This window comes from Oryctolagus cuniculus, chromosome X (assembly GCF_051225735.1).
Source record: "Oryctolagus cuniculus isolate XC-2025 breed Fujian yellow rabbit chromosome X, ASM5122573v1, whole genome shotgun sequence".
NCBI lineage: Eukaryota > Metazoa > Chordata > Mammalia > Lagomorpha > Leporidae > Oryctolagus > Oryctolagus cuniculus.
The window spans coordinates 69,140,161-69,159,002 of record NC_142888.1 but is presented as its reverse complement, the minus strand read 5'-3'; the positions used below and the strand labels follow the sequence as shown (position 1 = coordinate 69,159,002).

Sequence of the window (18,842 nt, the reverse complement as noted above, 5' to 3'; positions counted from 1 at the left end):
CTGTAAGGAATGAAGTAGCCATTATATCACAAAATCACAGACAAATGTGAAAGTATATATATATATATCGTAATGTACATTTAGGTTGGCTGTCTCCATTGATAATATATACTAGGGGGCTGGTCCTGTGATGTAGTAGTTAAAGCCACTGCCTGCGATACCAGAATCCCATATGGGCACCAGTTTGAGTCCCAGCTGCTCCACTTCCGATCCAGTTCCCTGCTAATGTGCCTGTAGACGATGGCCCAAGTATTTGGTTCCCTGTATCCACGTGGGAGACAGGGAAGAAGCTCCTGGTTCCTGGCTTCAGATCGGCGCAGCTCTGGCCATTGCAGCCATTTGGGGAATGAACCAGAGGATGGAAGACCTCTCTCTGTCTGTAAATTTGCCTTTCAAATAAATAAATAAAATCTTTTAAAAAAAGATAATATATACTAGGTTATATTCAAAATTTAATATCCCTTTTCTTCATGACTGATCCTATCATAAAAATTCTCTGTGTCCTTTAAATGGATGATATGTATATGAAAAATTAGCAGAAGTATACAATATGCATAAATTATGGAATAGCAGAATAAGAATTGTGTTACTTCACATATTCAGCATTTTTTGTTGGAGAGAACACTAAAAAATTCTATTTAGCAATTTTCAAATTACATACTGTTATTACCAAGAATCTCCATAGTATACAAGAAATCTATTAAACTCATTCCTCCTATCTATCTGAAATATTTTATTCTTAGGCCACTATCTTCCCATTCCTTTACCAGCCAGCTTCTGATAACCACCATTCTATTGCCCACTTCTATGAGTTTAACTTTCAGTTTCCACATAAAAGTGAGATCACACAATATTTATATTTCTGTTCCAGACTTATTTGACATAGCAAAATGTCCTTCACATTTATATACGTTTTTATAATTTCCAAGATTTCCTTCTTTTTAGAATGGACTAAAGTGTGTGTATTTGTACGTGTATCAATTTTTTCTCCATTATTGGAATCCATTGTTGGAATGTTAGGTTGACTCAATATTTTGTCTATCGTGAACAATGCAATGAACATTAGAGTGTAGAAATATCTTTAAAATATTGATTTCATTTTCTTTGAGTGTATAGCCAACGGTGATAATCCTGGACAATATTTTGTCTTATTTTTAATTTTTTAACGAACTCCACACTATTTTCCACATGGCTGTACCAATTTACATCCCCATCAATGCTGTACAAGATTTACATTTTCTTCACATCCTCATGAACACGCATCTTTCATCCTTTTGGTAACGGCCATTCTAACAGATGTGAGGTGATATCTCATTTTGTTTTTGATATGCAGTTTTCTGTTGATTATTGCTATTGAGCATTTATTCATACACCTGTTAGTCATTTATATTCCTTCTTTTGAGAAATATCTACTCAGGTCATTTGCCCATTTTTTAACTTATTACTTGTGTTTTTATTATTGAGTTATTTGAGTCCCTCATATATTCTAGATGCTACTCTCTTATCAACTATACAGCTTAAAAGTATTTTTTTCCCATTCCACGGGTTGTCTATTTACTCTTTTGATGCTTTCATTCATTGTACAGAAGCTTTTAAATCTGATTTTTAATACCACTGGCTTATTTCTGTTTCCATTGCCTTTGCTTTTGGAGTCAGATCTAAAAAGTTATTGTTCAGATAAATATCATGGAATTTATCTTCTATGTTTTCTCCCAGAAGTTAAACACATTGAGGTATTACATTTAAGTAATTTGTCCATTTTGAGTTTATTTTGGTATATGGCATGAGATAATGTATCTAATTTTATTCTTCTCCATGTGGATACCCAGTTGTACCAACAATAATTCTAGAAGATGTCTTTTTCATTCTGTTTGCTCTGTACCTGTCCAAAAATCATTAATCATAAATATATTAATTTATTTATGGGTTATCTATTCTGATCCATTAGTGTCTGTGTTATTTCAATGTCAGTACCATGCTGTTTTCATTACTATAGCTTTGTAATATATTTGTAAGTCAAATAATGTTATCATTCCAAATTTGCTCCTTTTGCTTAAGGTTGCTTTGGTTCTTCAGGGCCTTTAATAATTTTGTGCAAATACTAGGATTGCTTTTCCTATTTAAGTGAGAAAATGTCATTGGTATTTTGGTAGAAGACTGCATTAAATATGTAGATCAATTTGAGTACTACAGATATTTTAACAATATTAATTCCTCCAATTCATTGATTCATAGGATGTTATTCCATTTATTCCTGTCTTCAATTTACTTGGTAAGGGTTTTGTAGTTTCAGTTTATGGATTTTTTCAGATCCTTAATTAAATTTATTCCTAAGTATTTAATTTATTTGTATCTAATTTATATGGACCTGTTTGTATCTTTTTATAAAAAATTTCATTGTATTGTATAGGAACACTATGAATTTTGTATGTTGATTTCATTAATTATAACAGTTTTTATGGATTGTTTAGAGGTTTCTATGTTAAGGTCCTATCTTCTTGGGGAGGCACTGTAGCTTAGTGGATAAAGCCGTCGCCTCCAGTGCCAGCATCCCATATAGGCACTGGTTCAAGTCCTGGCTGCTCCTCTTCCAATCCAGCTCTCTGCTATGGCCTGGGAAAGCAGTAAAAGATGACCCAAGTCCTTGGGCCTCTGCACCCACGTGGGAGACCCAGAAGAAGCTCCTGGCTCCTGGCTTTGCTTTGGATTTGCTCAGCTCTGGCCGTTGCTACCAGTTGGAGAGTGAACCAGTGGATGGGAGACTTTCTCTCTCCCTCTCCCTCTCCCTCTCCCTAACTCTGACTTTCAAATAAATAAAGAAATCTTTAATAAAGAAAGGTGCTATCCTCTGAAGAAATGGATAGTTTTACTTCTTTTCTTACAAATTGTATGGTTTTATTTCTTTTTCTTATCTACTTTGTCCTAGCTAGGACTTCCTGTACTACGTTGAATAGTAGTAGTGAGAGTGAGTATATTTTTTTGTTCCTGATCTTATAGGAAAAATATTTAGCTTTATGATCATGGAGTATGATCCTAGCTGTGTGATTTTCATATATGCCTTTTGTCGTGATGAGATATTTTCCTTCTATTCCTATTTCATTGAGTGTTATTTTTTTCATGAAATAGTGTTGAAAATTTTCAAACACATTTTAATCTCAGAGAGATCATGTGGTTTCATGAGTGATGTGTTTTGCATTGATTCATTTTCATATATTGAACCATACTTGCATTCCAGATACAAATTTCACTTGATCAGTGTGTATGAGACTTTATTTTAAAGAATTATTTATTTTTGAAAGTCAGAGTCACACAGAGAGAGGAGAGGCAGAGAGAGAGTTGTCTTCCATCCGATGGTTCACTCCCCAATTGGCCACAATGGCTGGAGCTGCGCTGATCTGAAGGCAGGAGCCAGGAGCTTCTTATGGATCTCCCACATGGTGCAGGGGCCCAAGGACTTGGGCCATCTTCTACTGCTTTCTCAGGCCATAGCAGAGAGCTGGATCAGAAGAGGAGTAGCTGGGACTAGAACCGGCGCCCATATGGGATACCAGCGCTTCAAGGCAGGACACTACCCCACTGCACCACAGCGCCAGCCCCTGTAGGAGACTTTTAAAGTGCTGTTAAATTTGGTTTGCTAACATTATGTTGAGGATTTTTTACAACAATATGCATCAATAGTAAGAATCTGTAATTTTCTTTCCTGTTGTGTCTTTATCTGGTTTGGCTATCAGGTCAATGCTGGCCTCATAGATGGAGCTTAGAAGTGTTCCCTCCTCTTTAACTCTGGGAATGTTTAAGAAATTTTGGTGTTAATTACTCTTTAAGTGTTTGGTAGAATTCTCTAGTGAAGACATCTTGTCATGGGATTCTCTTTGTCCAGAGTTTTTTGTGACTAATGAAACATTAGGAATTACAAGTAGGGGCTCAGAGTAAACAGCCAAACATTGGAACTAGTTGCAGGTTTGAGAACAGTTTTTTTAATATAAATCTCAAATGTCAGTGCAGTTTCCTGAAAATCATGCTGAAGAATTGATAGCTTGATCTTAACATAAATGGAACACAACAGGGTGTTCTACAAGTGTGAGTAGCTTCAAAACATTATTTGGCTATAATCTGAAAGAGGCAAAGCATTGTGTTAAGAGATTTTAGTGTTTCATTAAGCATAATGAAGACCAGTTACCCTAAAGTCTATGATTATCAAAGTTTAATGTGCCATTTAGTTACCTGCAGCCTTTTACATCCTGCTTAAATATCTGTACCTCATTACCCCGTTACACCAGTGTAGAGTGATCATGATTTAAAGCTAGCTGCTGAAATTAGAAAGCTCTCTTAGAGCAGAATGAAGTATTATCTGAGCAGATGAAGCCGTGGAGGACTAATTGGGACAAACTTTTGATTGCATTTATTATCTTATCTTCAGCTTGAGCTATCCAAGAACAATGAGTTACTTTTCATTGTTTCCATTGATTCTGAAGAGAATGAAATTGGTCCTAGTTGTTCTATGCCACTTTAGTTCCATGAGTCCTTTACCTTATCTCAAGGTTTGCTGAAGTTGAACATGCTGCAAGAAAAGTTCAAGGAACTGGAAGAAAAAACATGACTCCTCAATATACTGCTGGTCATATAAAGACAGAAACTTTTATCTATAAAGAGAAGGAACAACAGTTTGTCAAAGATTGTGTTAAAGAAGTGCCTGAAATATTGGCTCAGATGTACAAAATAACTGAAGAATTTTCAGGGAAGAGTGATTAACTGATTCGATACCAGGGAGAGCTTTCTTGTCTCAGATTGTAAACTTCTGTACAAAATTACAGAACATGTGATTGAAAAAAGGAAGAACTAAGACTTCACTTAGAAGCTTCCAAAGGTGTCCAATCATGACTGACAATGGAGCTGCAGGAGTTACAATATTATAATAAAGTGTGTTTTGAGAATGTTATATGAATACACAGAAGAAATATTTTGTAATAGATGTGGCCCTTCTGCTCATCTCTACTTCTGCTCATCAGATGGAGATCTTACTGGAGCATCTTTGTCAACTGAAATTGAAGGTATCTTTCATATAAAGCTAAGTTTATATGAGGAATCTTCTCTATTCAGAGAAAAAGCCCAACAGAAATATATATATTTGATATTTTCAAAGTTGGGTCACTTTGTCCCAATCCCAGTTCTGCTACCAGGCTCCAGTCATGCAAGGGTCATAATGAGACCAAAGTATTTTAATATAATTTACAAGGAATAGAGTACAGAACAGTCCTGAACAAGAGTAGCAATGTATAGAATGTTCCAGGGAATTCTCAGAAGATGGGCCAACCAGGACACTCCAGAAATAGTGAACTTGGCCACCACAATATAACAGAATGATTTATGTTTTCTGAGGGAAAATGTGTATTCTGATGTTGTTGTGTGGAGTATTCTATATATGTCTCTTAGGTCCATATAATTTATTGTGTTATTCAGTTTCTCTGTTTCCTGTTTTGCTTGTTCTATCCATAGATGAAGGTGTGGTACATAGGTCTTCTACACTTACTATTTTGTTGTTTATCTCTTGAATTCTGTCAGTTTGTTTCATGTATTTGAAGACTAATATGTGCATATTTATTTATGATAGTTATATCTTCCTAGTGAATTGATCTTTTTATCATTATATAATGTCTTTCTTTGAATCTTTTGACATTTTTTATATTAAATTATATTTTTTCTGGTATAAGTACGGCCATTCCTGCTCCCTTTAGGTTCCTGTTTATGTGGAATGCCTTTTTCCATTATTTAACTTTTAGCCTAAGTACGCCTTTAGATCTAAAGCAACTCTTCTAGACATCATACAGTTGGATCTTGTTTTTATTCCATTCAGGCAAAGTCTTTTAACTGAAGCAATTAATCCATTTGCCTTCCAAATAACTATGGAAAGAGAAGGATTTATTACTGTCATTTTGCTAATTGCTTTCTTATAGCCTTAATGTCACTTCTTTCTTCCCGTCTGCCTTCTTTTGTGCTTCTTTGACTCTTTCAGTGACATGTTTTGATTTCCTTCTCATTTTCCTTTATTTATACTCTGTAGACTTTTTCTTTGTGATTATTACAATTACACGAAATATCTTAAATTTAAAACTGTTGAATATCTTATATTTTCAACTGTTAAAAATTTAACTTGGGGGACCTGGACCAGGGAGAGCAACAGAGAGACAGAGAAAGAGAAAAAGAGATCTTCTATCCCGTGGTTCACTCCCCAAATGCCCACAGCAGCCAGGGGTGATCCAAGCCAAAGCCAGAAGCCTAGAATGGAACTCTATCCTGCTCTCTCATGTTGGTGCCCAAGCACTTGGGCCATCATCTGCCACCTCCTAGGATGCACACCAGCAGAAACTGGATTGATAGGAGGCTGAGGAGCCAGGACTCTAATACTCTGATATGGGATGCAGACACCTAAAGCCGTGGCTTAACCTACTTTATCACAATGCCTGCTGCCAAAAGGATGGTCTGAGCTACATTTTGAAGGATTGGTGACAGCAGCATGGCTGGGCCCCAGGCTTTCCCACTGGGCTCCCTCCATGAGCCTGCAGGTGTCCTGATGAAGGCCAAGCCCTGCCTTCGGAGCTTGGCTGAGGGCTTTCTGGAGGAAAAGCTTTGGCTCAGCACTGAGTGGAGCCAGCTACAGTTTTCAGAGCCCATGGACATCATCTACAGTCCTGTGGAGTATGCATGGGTGCCACATCGTAGCTACCTGCCACCCTCTGCCAGTGCTCTTCTTGGGTGTGAACCCAGGATCTACTGGCAGGCCCAGACTGATCTGGGTCTTGTTGGGCAGCCAGAGGCCTATGTTGATCCCTGCACAGGAGCAGCCTAAGCGACCAGTGCTGGAACTGGCATGCCCACAGTCAGAGGCGAGTGATGCCCAATTCTGGGACTTTTTCTGCAACCTCTGCACACAGCCTGAGGTCTTTTTTCCATTGCTGCTTCCTCCACAATCTGTGTCATCTGCCCTTTCTGGCTCCCAACTGGTGCAACTTCACTTCTACAGAGCTGCCCGCCAAAGCAGCAGCTTGGGGTCTGCAATGGGGCCCTCTGCCAGCAAGTGCAGCTGCTGGGGGTGCAGCTGCAGTGGTGATGGGAGTGGAACAGCTGGCAGAGCAGTAGGCCTCTGTAAGGCCTGGTGCCAGAAGTCCAGACAGAGGGGCTCCTGCACCCCTCTTACTGTAACCCACAGGCCAACAGGGGCTAGGAGGCAGTGGCTAAGGAGAGACTGAGTTGGGGCTGCTGCCACTGCTAAAGAAATAAGTGCCCCTTGGCCTGATGGAGGACATGTTCGGGGCCGCCAGGTTATTTTTGCACAAGCACAAGGCTGCACATCTCCTGGACTGGAGAGGCAAAATCTTCCTGAGCTTCCTGTCACCAGCAAACATGTTCTTTGATCTCTTGGACTGTCTGCTGAGCTGCAGCAGAAGTTTTGACGCTAGTCTCCATGCTCCTGATTCTTGGCTCTCTTCACCTTCCTTTAAGCCTTGCCTCTTTTGTCTCATGGGCTCTGACTCCATGGGAATCAGCAGATTCTTTGTGGTACCTGCAGACTGCTCTACCTCTTTGTTTCTGTGGGCTCTTCACTCAGCAGAGAGGGACCTACACAGTGACTTTTTTCCTCAGATTTGGGAAATTATCAGCTGTTATTCTTCAAATAGGTTTGTTTTCTCTTCTTCACTTCTTTTTTCTCCCTCTGGAATTTCTACACTTTGTATGGTTTTCTGCTTGGTTGTGTCCATATGTCCCTTAAGCGGTCTTCATTTTCATCATTCCTTTTTCTTCTTGCTCCTCTTCTGAGTTATTTCAAAATTCTCATTTTCAAGTTCACTGATTCTTCTTGCCAGTCAAGTCTACTATTGTGGTTTCTGTAGTGGATTTTTCAACGTAGTTACTATATTCTTCAGTTACAGAGTCTGTTTTGTTTCTTCATACCTTCTATCTCATCCATTACTGATATGGTCATTTTGTTCAAGAATTAATTTCCTGATTTCATTTAGTTGTCTATATATGGTCTCTTTTCACTCACTGACCATCCTTATCATTGTAATTTTGAATTATTCCTTAATAATAAATAAATCTCTGTTCTTTTTAAATAAGTTTCTGGGGATTTAATTTGTTCCATTAAATACCCTCATGTTTTCCCTTTTTTGTGTTTTTTTAAATTTTTTGTTGACATTTCAGAATTTGAAAAATGAACTATCTCTTTCAAATTTTTTGATCTAGTTTCTTATAGGGAAAATTTTTCAAACTTCAACTCAGTTAGAAATTCAGAAGACTGTTAAACACTTGGGGGATGGCATCCTTCCAAGCCTGTCTGTGTAATTTAATGGAAGATGTTTGCTGTTTCTACTCAGGAGCTCCGCCTGGTGTCTGTATGTAATACTGAAGCTTCTACTATGCTGTAGTAAGTTGAGGTACTGGCGCTCCACCTAGTGTCTGTCTGTTATATTGCAGACTCTGGTGCACTTGTTGCTCTCCGAGAATACAGATTTTCTCACTGGGCTTAAGTGCAGTTGGATTCACATTCACCACAGGACCAGGAAACTTTTACCTGTTTATGGATTTCTCAGAGAGGCATTTTTAAAGATTTATTTATTTATTTATTTATTTCGAAGTCATTGTTACAGGCAGAGAGGGAGAGACAGAGAGAGAGAGAGAGAGAGAGCTCTTCTATTCACTGGTTCACTTCCTTGAAACAGCCAGGCTTGGGCCAGGCTAAAGCCAGGAGCCAGGAGTTTTCTCCAGAACTCTCATATGGCTAGCAGGGGCCCAAGCACTTGGGCCATCTTCCACTGCCTTTCTCAAGCCATTAGGAGGAAGCCACATTGGAAGTAGAGCAACCAGAATATCAATAGGTGCCCACCTGGGATTCCTGTACCACAGGTGATGGCTTTACCCTCTGTGCCACAGCACCAACTCCTAACAGAGACATTTGGTCTTATGAATAGAAAGAAAAAAGACGTAGGAATTTTTATTGCAACATCTTGCTGATATCACTCTCTACTGATTCTTTTAAAAATGTCTAAACTTCAAAAGTTCAATCTAAAAGAAGCACTTCCATAGTGGAATTATAAGGGCCACAAAAAATCTTTTCCTCCAGATCAATGATACCACTGAAAACTTTAATGAGAGAGCTAGCAGAAATACTCTAAATCCAGTTTATCAGAACTCTGACAATTAATCAAAAGCTTACAGAAATCTAAGGAGCCAGCTTTTTAAAAAAAAAAAACAGCTGAACCTAAGAATTTAGCGGAGCTTTGAAGCATTTTGAGATTTCTCATTCTAGCCTTAAAAATGCAGCTTTGCAACCAGAGTAGTCAGAAAACCAAAAGTCTAGCAGCCACTTGAGGGGTTTAACGCTCATTAAGTTTGACGCTCCTCAAGAAAACACATCCAAGGAGAACTGTCAAAATTTCATCTGTTTGGTACCTCCTCAAAAAGCTCCACTCTCCAAGTTTATTTTTATTTTATGTGACTCAGAGAACACTCGGTGCAAATAGCCTCATCTCTAGAAAACATCTAGATAATATTCAGTTGCAATTGTTTAACATTTTACTTGCCTGAAGCAAAAAAAAAAGAGGATGATCATAAGGTTTAAAAGAGAAATATGAAGACTGAGTTGCCCATAAGGGCCTTTACAAACTTTTAGCATATTCTTGGGAATCTAGAAGAGCATAGACTTTCATAAGATTATGGATATCCCAGAACTGTGCACATGCTTAGGTAAAGTCCTGAGAAGGCAGACCCTAGGCTGTCACCACTGGCTGATCTTGGGGCTCTGCACAAGCAAGAGATGAAATTAAGGCACATAAGACAGAATTGCCAGCTTCCTGAATGAATGTTGAAGGTATGCACCAATGTACAAGCAGTGACCACTGGCAAATACTGGGAGACTGAGCAGGTTCCAATGATTTTAGGGTGGGGAAACTTCTTTCTATAGAGGGCCATTTGGCTACTTAACATCATTTAAGACCATACAAAATTATCAACTCAAAAATTAGTCTGCAACAAATTTATTGAAATTCAAGCCCCGCCTGCAGTTGCCTTGGCAGAACAAGACCAGATGATTTTGAGGGTCCCATCTGAATATTCCCACCCCTGAAAACAATCTCTATTTATTAGCTGTCTGTTAAGCTTATTTAACAGCCTTCAGTGGCCAATCACAATGAAGAATACAACATCAGTCCAAGAAAGCTACTAAATAAGGAAAAATGAACAATGACAAAAAAAAAAAACAACCAGAATACTTTCCAGAATTTCCCCATGAAATTATATGAACTTAGTTGTTAACAAAATAAAAAATGATACATGGAACAAAAAGGAAAGTATAGTGATATAAAGAACAAAAAGAAGTAAATGAGAACTGTATTTTTAAAATTAATTAATTTATTTATTTGAAAGTCAGAGTTACACAGAGAGAAGCAGAAGCAGAGAGAGACAGAGAGAGACAGAGAGAGGTGTTCCATCTGCTGGTTCACTCCCCAGATGACCGCAATGGCTAGAGCAGCGCCCATCCAAAGTCAGGAACCAGGAGCTTCCTCCTGGTCTGCCCAGGTGGCTGCAGGGGCCCAAGGACTTAAGCTATCCTCTACTGCTTTCCCAGGCCATAGCAGAAAGCTGGATCAGAAGTGGAGCACCCAGGACTCAAACCGGCATCCATATGGGATTCCAGCACTGCAGGCGGCAGCTTTACCCACTAAGCCACAGTGCCAGCCCAGGGAACTGTATTTTAAAATGTTCAAATATTGGGGCTGGCAATGTGGCATAGCAGATAAGGGCACTGCCTGCAATGCTGGTGTCCCATGTGGGCACTGCTTCGAGTCCAGGCTGCTCCACTTCCGATCCAGCTCTCTGCTATGGCCTGGGAAAGCAGTAGAGGATGGCCCAAGTCCTGGGGCCCCTGCACCCACGAGGGAGACCAAGAGAACATGACATTCCAATACAAGATTATGAAGATGATGAAATAGAAGAAATGAAATATATGAATTCAAAAAATTTATGATAAGAACATTTAGAAGTTATCAAAAACAAATGCATGAAATACAGAAATCCATACAGGAGAGGACAGAAAATCTGTCTTGGGAAAATGAAATCTTAAGGAGGAATCAAAATGAAATGAGGAATTCATAGCCTTGGAAACTCATGACGGTGCATAGGGAGATCACTGATGCCATAGACAGGAGTGTCAATTGGTAAAGTCAACAACAGGAGTCACTGTGCACTTACTCCTCATGTAGGATCTCTGTCCTTAATGTGCTGTGCATTGAGATTTAATGCTATAACGAGTACTCAAACAATATATTTCACTTTGTGTTTCTATGGGGGTGCAAACTGTTGAAATCCTTACTTAATGCATACTAAACTGATCCTCTGTAAAAAAAAAAAAAAAAGGAAATTATCAATTCCCAACTTGACTCTCACTGGGATTAAACATGACAATAGGTCTGCTCTGATTTCATCATCATTTAAAAAAAAATCATCTATTATTTTTCACTTTATGTTTCTGTGTGGGAGAAAACTGTTGAAATCCATACTTAATGTATACTAAGCTGATCTTCTGTATATTAAGATAATCGAAAATGAATCTTGATATGAATGGAAGGGGAGAGGGAGTGGGAAAGGGGAGGGTTGTGGGTGGGAGGGACGGTATGGGGGGGAAGCCATTGTAATCCATAAGACGTACTTTGGAAATTTATATTCATTAAATAAAAGTTTAAAAAAAAATGAAATGAGGAATTTAGTAGAACATAAAAGGAGACAGTGAATAAAAACCAAAATGAAATGAATAATACAATAGAATGAATAAAAAGCACATTAGAGAGCCTTAAAAACAGAATCAGTGAAGCAGAAGAGAGAATATCAGGTTTGGAAGACAGAGCATAAAAAGTATACAGTCAAACCAAAGAAAAGAAGAGGAAATTAGAAATCTAAAAAATATTGTCGGGAATCTACAGGATACTATTAAAAAACCCAACATTCGAGTTCTAGGAGTTCCTGAAGGCATGGAGAGGGAGAAAGGATTAGAAGGCCTTTTTAGTGAGAGACTAGCAGAGAACTTGCTGGGTTTGGAGAAGGACAGAGACATCCAACTACAAGAAGCATATAGAACCCCCAATAAACATGACCAAAAGAGATCCTCACCACAACACATTGTAATCAAACTCACCACGGTGAAACATAAAGACAAGATTCTAAAATGTGCAAGAGAGAAACGTCAGATTAGGCTCAGAGGATCTCCAATTAGACTCACAGCTGACTTCTCATCAGAAACCCTACAGGCTAGGAGGAAATGGTAAGATATAGCTCAAGTACTAAGAGAAAAAAACTGCCATCCCAGAATATTATATCCTGCAAAGCTATCATTTGTGAATGAAGGTGAAATAAAGACCTTTCATAGCAAACAGAAATTGAAAGAATTTGTCGCCACTTGTCCAGACCTGCAAAAGATGCTTAAAGATGTACTACACATAGAAACACAGAAACACGGCCATCAATATGAAAGAAGGTAAAAGAGAAAATCTCCCAGTAAAAGATCACAGGAAGTTCAAAGCGTGTATTAGAAATATCTTTGGGGAAATGGTAGGGCAAAGTCACTTCTTATCAATAGTCACATTGAACGTTAATGACCTGAACTGTCCAGTTAAAAGACACAGATTGGCTGATTGGGTTAAGGAACAAAACCCATCTATTTGCTGCTTACAAGAAACACATCTTTCCAACAAAGATGCATGCAGACTGAAAGGGAAAGTTTGGAAAAAGATATTCCATGCCAACAGAAACCAAAAAAGAGCGGGCGTAGCCATCTTAATATCACACAAAATAAACTTTAACACAAAAACTGTTAAGAGAGACAAAGAGGGGCACTATTAATGATTAAGGGATCAATTCAAAAGGAAGATATAATGATTACAAATGTATATGCACCTAATTACAGGGCACCGGTTAATTTAAAAGATATGTTAAGGGACTTAAAGGGAGACTTAGACTCCAATACAATAGTATTGGGGGACTTCAATACTACACTTTCAAAAATAGACAGATCAACCGGACAGAAGATCAACAAGGAAACAGCAGATTTAATCGACACTATAGCCCAAATGGATCTAACAGATATCTACAAACTTTCAATCCTCCACTTAAAAAATACATATTCTTCTCAGCAGTAAATGGAATCTACTGTAGGGTTGACCACATACTAGGCTATAAAGCAAGTCTCAGCAAATTCAAAAGAATTAGAATCATACCATTCAGCTTCTCAGACCACGGCGGAATGAAGCTGAAAATTAGCAACTCAGAAATCCCTAGAGCATATGCAAACACATGGAGACTAAACAATATGATCCTGAATGAACAGTGGGTCATATAAAAAATCAAAAGAGAAATCAAATACTTTCTGGAAGTAAATGAGGATAACATCACAACATATCAAAACTTATGGGATACAGCAAAAGCAGTGTTAAGGTGGAAAGTGAATAGCAGTAAGTGCCTACATCAAGAAATTGAAAGGCACCAAAGAAATAAGCTTTCAGTGCATCTCAGGGATCTAGAAAAACTGCAGCAAACCAGACACAAAACTAGTAAGAGAAAAGAAATAATTAAAATCAGAGAAGCAATCAACAGAATTGAATACAAAAAATATTACAAAAGATCAGCCAAACGAGGAGCTGGTTTTTTGAAAAAAAAATTGACACCCCATTGGCCCAACTAACTAAAAAAAGAAAAGACCCAAGTCAATAATATCAGAGATAAAAAAGGGAATTTAACAACAGACACCACAGAAATAAAGAGTCATCAGAAATTACTATAGAGTTGTATGCCTGCAAACAGGGAAATCTATCAGAAATGGATAGATTCCTGGACACATGCTACCTACCTAAATTGAACCATGAAGACATAGAAAACCTAAACAGACCCACAACTGAGACAGAAATTGAAACAGTAATAAAGGTCCTCCCAACAAAGAAAAGCCCAAGACCAGATGAATTCACTGCTGAATTCTACCAGACATTTAAAGAAGAACTAACTCCAATTCTTCTCAAACTATTCAGAACAATCGAAAAAGGGGGAATCCTCTCAATTTCTTCTATGAAGCCAGCACCACCTTAATTCGTAAACCTGAAAAAGATGCAGCAGAGAAAGAGAATTACAGACCAATATCCCTGATGAACATAGACGAAAAAAATCCTCAATAAAATTCTCGCCAATAGAATACAACAACACATCAGATAGACCATCCACCCAGACCAAGTGGGATTTATCCCTGGTATGCAGGGATGGTTCAAAGTTCCCAAATCAATCACAGTGATACACCACATTAACAAACTGCAGAAGAAAAACCATATTATTATCTCAATAGATGCAGATAAAGCATTTGATAAAATACAACAACCTTTCATGATGAAAACTCTAAGCAAACTGGGTATGGAAGGAACATTCCTCAATACAATCAAAGCAATTTAGGAAAATCCACAGCCAGCATTCTGTTAAATAGGGAAAAGTTGGAAGCATTTCCACTGAGATCTGGTACCAGGACAGGGATGCCCACTCTCACCACTGCTATTCAATATAGTTCTGGAAGTCTTAGCCAGAGCCATTAGGCAAGAAAAAGAAATTAAAGGGATACAGATTGGGAAGGTAGAAGTCAAACTATCCCTCTTTAAGATGAAATGATTCTTTATTTCAAAGAACTCTACTAAGAGACTATTGGAACTCATAGAAGAGTTTGGCAAAGTAGCAGGATATAAAATCAATGCACAAAAATCAACAGCCTTTGTATACACAGGCAACGCCATGGCTAAGAACTTCTAAGATCAATGCCATTCACAATAGCTACAAAAACAATCAAATACCTTGAAATACACTTAACCAGGGATGTCAAAGATCTCTACAATGAGAATTACAAAATCTTAAAGAAAGAAATAGAAGAGGATACCAAGAAATGGAAAAATCTTCCATGCTCATGGATTGGAAGAATCAATATCATCAAAATGTCCATTCTCCCAAAAGCAATTTATAGATTCAATGTGATACCAATCATAATACTAAAGGCATTCTTCTCAGATCTAGAAAAAATGATGCTGAACTTCATATGGAGGAAGAGGAGAACTCGAATAGCTAAAGCAATCTTGTACAACAAAAACAAAGCCGGAGGCATCACAATACCAGATTTCAGGACATACTACAGGGCAGTTGTAATCAAAACAGCATGGTACTGGTACAGAAACAGATGGATAGACCAATGGAACAGAATAGAAACACCAGGAATCAATCCAAGCATCTATACTCAACTTATATTTGATCAAGGATCTAAAACCAATTCCTGGAGCATGGACACTCTATTCAATAAATTGTGCTGGGAAAACTGGATTTCCACATGCAGAAGCATGAAGCAAGACCCCTACCTCACACCTTACACAAAAATCCACTCAACATGGATTAAAGATCTAAATCTACGACCCGACACCAACAACAAAACAAACAACCCAATTAAGAGATGGGCCAAGGACCTCAATAGACAGTTTTCAAAAGAGGAAATCCAAATGGTCAATAGACACATGAAAAAATGTTCAGGATCACTAGCAATCAGGGAAATGCAAATCAAAACAACAACGAGGTTTCATCTCACCCTGGTTAGAATGACTCACATACAGAAATCTACCAACAACAGATGCTGGCGAGGATGTGCAGAAAAAGGGACACTAACCCACTGTTGGTGGGAATGCAAACTGGTAAAGCAACTATGAAAGTCAGTCTGGAGATTCCTCAGAAACCTGAATATAACCCTACCATACAACCCAGCCATCCCACTCCTTGGAATTTACCCAAAGGAAATTAAATTTGCAAACAAAAAAGCTGTCTGCACATTAATGTTTATTGAAGCTCAATTCACAATAGAAACAGAAAAATCTTGATATACCTATGAAAGCTAAAGATATGAAGTTAGCAAGTTAAATATTTCCCAAAGTAAATACTATGGTCTGATGACTTCTAAACTCAAAAAAAATTAACATCAATCCTTCACAAATTCTCCCAACAAATTCTATGAGGTTCACATTATCCTGGCATCAACATGAGAAAAACAATATCATAAAAACTGCGTTAAAATATTTCAAAATATAGGCACAGAAAGACTTAAAAAATACCGGTGTTTCAGGAAAACTCAGTGTATAAGAACTAACTGCCAAAAGTGGAAGGTGCCAAAAGGCTGAAGGTAGCAAGATTGCAAAGTTTTCAGTTTATTAGGGGCAACTTCCTTACAGAACAATGGTTGAGGGCAGTCTCAAGACCCAAAGATCCTTGCATCCAGGGATAAAACGAAGATTATAGGCTGGAAAACAAAGGTGGCTCCATGCCAGCTATCACAGATCAGTTTTTCATCTAGGCAAGGAGTGGGAAAGGCATCAGCTTCATTTCAAGATAAACAGGGCTGCAAATATGATGCCAGCTACTAGGTTTGTTAACGATAGAATTCCTGCATAAATGAAGGAGTTCAAGAAGCTGGAAAGCAATGATGGCTACAAATATGATGGCACTGGTTATGCCAAACAATATACCTATAACCAGGAAGTCACATACAGCAACATATCAAAGGGATTCTACACCATGATCAGTTGGCTGTATCTTAGGAATGCAAAAGAACTCTTAAAACTCACCAAGTTAAGAAAAACAATTTGAAAAACAGGCAAAGGGTCCAAATAGGTACCGTGACAAAGATACACAAATGGAAAATAAACATAAGAAGAGATGCTCAACCTATGTCATTAGGGAATGGCAAAAAAAGCAGTAAGATACCACTACCCACATATTGGTGTGGCCAAACACAACATCAAAGCCTGGCTAAAATGTTTTCCAAAGTGGTTGTACAGCTTTGCCCTCTGTACAGCAGTTTCTTTAAAAAAAAAAACATTTAAATAACTTTACTATATGACTCAGCAATTGTACTTCTTAATATATAACCAAATGAATTGAAAACCTATATGTGGCTGGCGCCGCGGCTTACTTGGCTAGTCCTGCGGTGCCAGCATCTCGGGTTCTAGTCCCGGTTGGGGCACTGGATTCTGTCCGGTTGCCCCCTTCCAGTCCAGCTCTCTGCTGTGGCTCAGGAAGGCAGTGGAGGATGGCCCAAGTGCTTGGGCCCTGCACCCGCATGGGAGACCAGGAGGAAGCACCTGGCTCCTGGCTTCGGATCAGCACAGCGCACCAGCCATAGCGGCCATTTAGGGGGTGAACCAACGGAAGGAAGACCTTTTTCTCTGTCTCTCTCTCACTATCTAACTCTTCCTGTCAAAAAAAAAAAAGAGAGGGAAGAGATGTATAATTTGGGACATGCTCAAGCTGACTTGCCCCAAATGGTAGAGTTAGAAACATACCAGGGGATTCCAATTCAATCCCATCAAGGTGGCATGTACCAATGCCATCTCACTAGTCCAAGTGATCAATTTCAGTTCACAATTGATCATAATGAAAGGACTAAGAGTCAAAGAGAGCACATAAACAAGTCTAGTACCTGCTAACACTAACCGATAGAATAAATAAAGGGGAGAGTGATCCAACATGGGAAGTGAGATACTCAGCAGACTCATAGAATGGCGGATGTCCTAAACAGCACTCTGGCCTCAGAATCAGCCCTAAAGGCATTCCGATCTGGCTGAAAAGCCCATGAGAGTATTTCAGGCATGGAAAGCCAAGACACTCTGGCAAAAGATCTCTGTGAGTGAGATCCCAGTGGAAAGAACAGGTCTTCAAAGAAGGAGGTACCTTTCTCTGAAGGGAGGAGAGAACCTCCACTTTGACTATGACCTTGTCTAAACAAGATAAGAATTGGAGAACTCAGAGGGCTTCCATAGCCTTGGAAACTCATGACTGGAGCATAGGGAGATTACTGATGCCATAGACAGGAGTGTCAATTGGTAAAGTCAACAACAGGAGTCACTGTGTACTTACTCCTCATGTAGGATCTCTGTCCTTAATGTGCTGTGCATTGAGATTTAATGCTATAACGAGTACTCAAACAATATATTTCACTTTGTGTTTCTATGGGGGTGCAAACTGTTGAAATCCTTACTTAATGCATACTAAACTGATCCTCTGTAAAAAAAAAAAAAAAAAGAAATTATCAACTCCCAACTTGACTCTCACTGGGATTAAACATGACAATAGGTCTGATCTGATTTCATCATCATTTAAAAAAAATCATCTATTATTTTTCACTTTATGTTTCTGTGTGGGAGCAAACTGTTGAAATCCTTACTTAATGTATACTAAGCTGATCTTCTGTATATTAAGATAATCGAAAATGAATCTTGATGTGAATGGAAGGGGAGAGGGAGTGGGAAAGGGGAGGGTTGTGGGTGGGAGGGACGGTATGGGGGGGAAGCCATTGTAATCCATAAATCGTACTTTGGAAATTTGTATTAATTAAATAAAAGTTTAAAAAAAAAGAAAAGAAAAAAAAAGAAAATCTATATGCATACACACACAACATCTGCATAAAGATGTTTATAGAAGATTAATAATTATCAAAACTTGTCATCAATCAACATGTCTTTCAGTGGGTGAGTGCTTAAACTGTGGAACATGAAGACAATTAAGTAATATTAAAACCTAAAGACAAATTAATGATCAAGCCATGAAAAGACATGGAGGAAACTTAAGTGCATATTAAGAAGTAAAAAAAAAAAAAAAACAATCTGAGAAGGCTGCATACTGTGTTCTAAAAAAGACAGAACTATGTTCAGTGGTTACCAGGTGTTATAAAGGGGATCAATAGTCATAGTACAAAGAACTGTTAGGGCAGTAAAGCTATCTGTATGATACCATAGTGG

At 38.4% G+C, this 18,842-nt stretch overlaps 1 pseudogene; it reads left to right on the top strand.

Annotated features, from left to right (window-relative positions):
* The first annotated feature begins 6,514 nt into the window (after positions 1-6,514).
* LOC100344102 (single-strand selective monofunctional uracil DNA glycosylase pseudogene) lies at positions 6,515-7,278 on the top strand (annotated as a pseudogene).
* Positions 7,279-18,842: the final 11,564 nt, after the last annotated feature.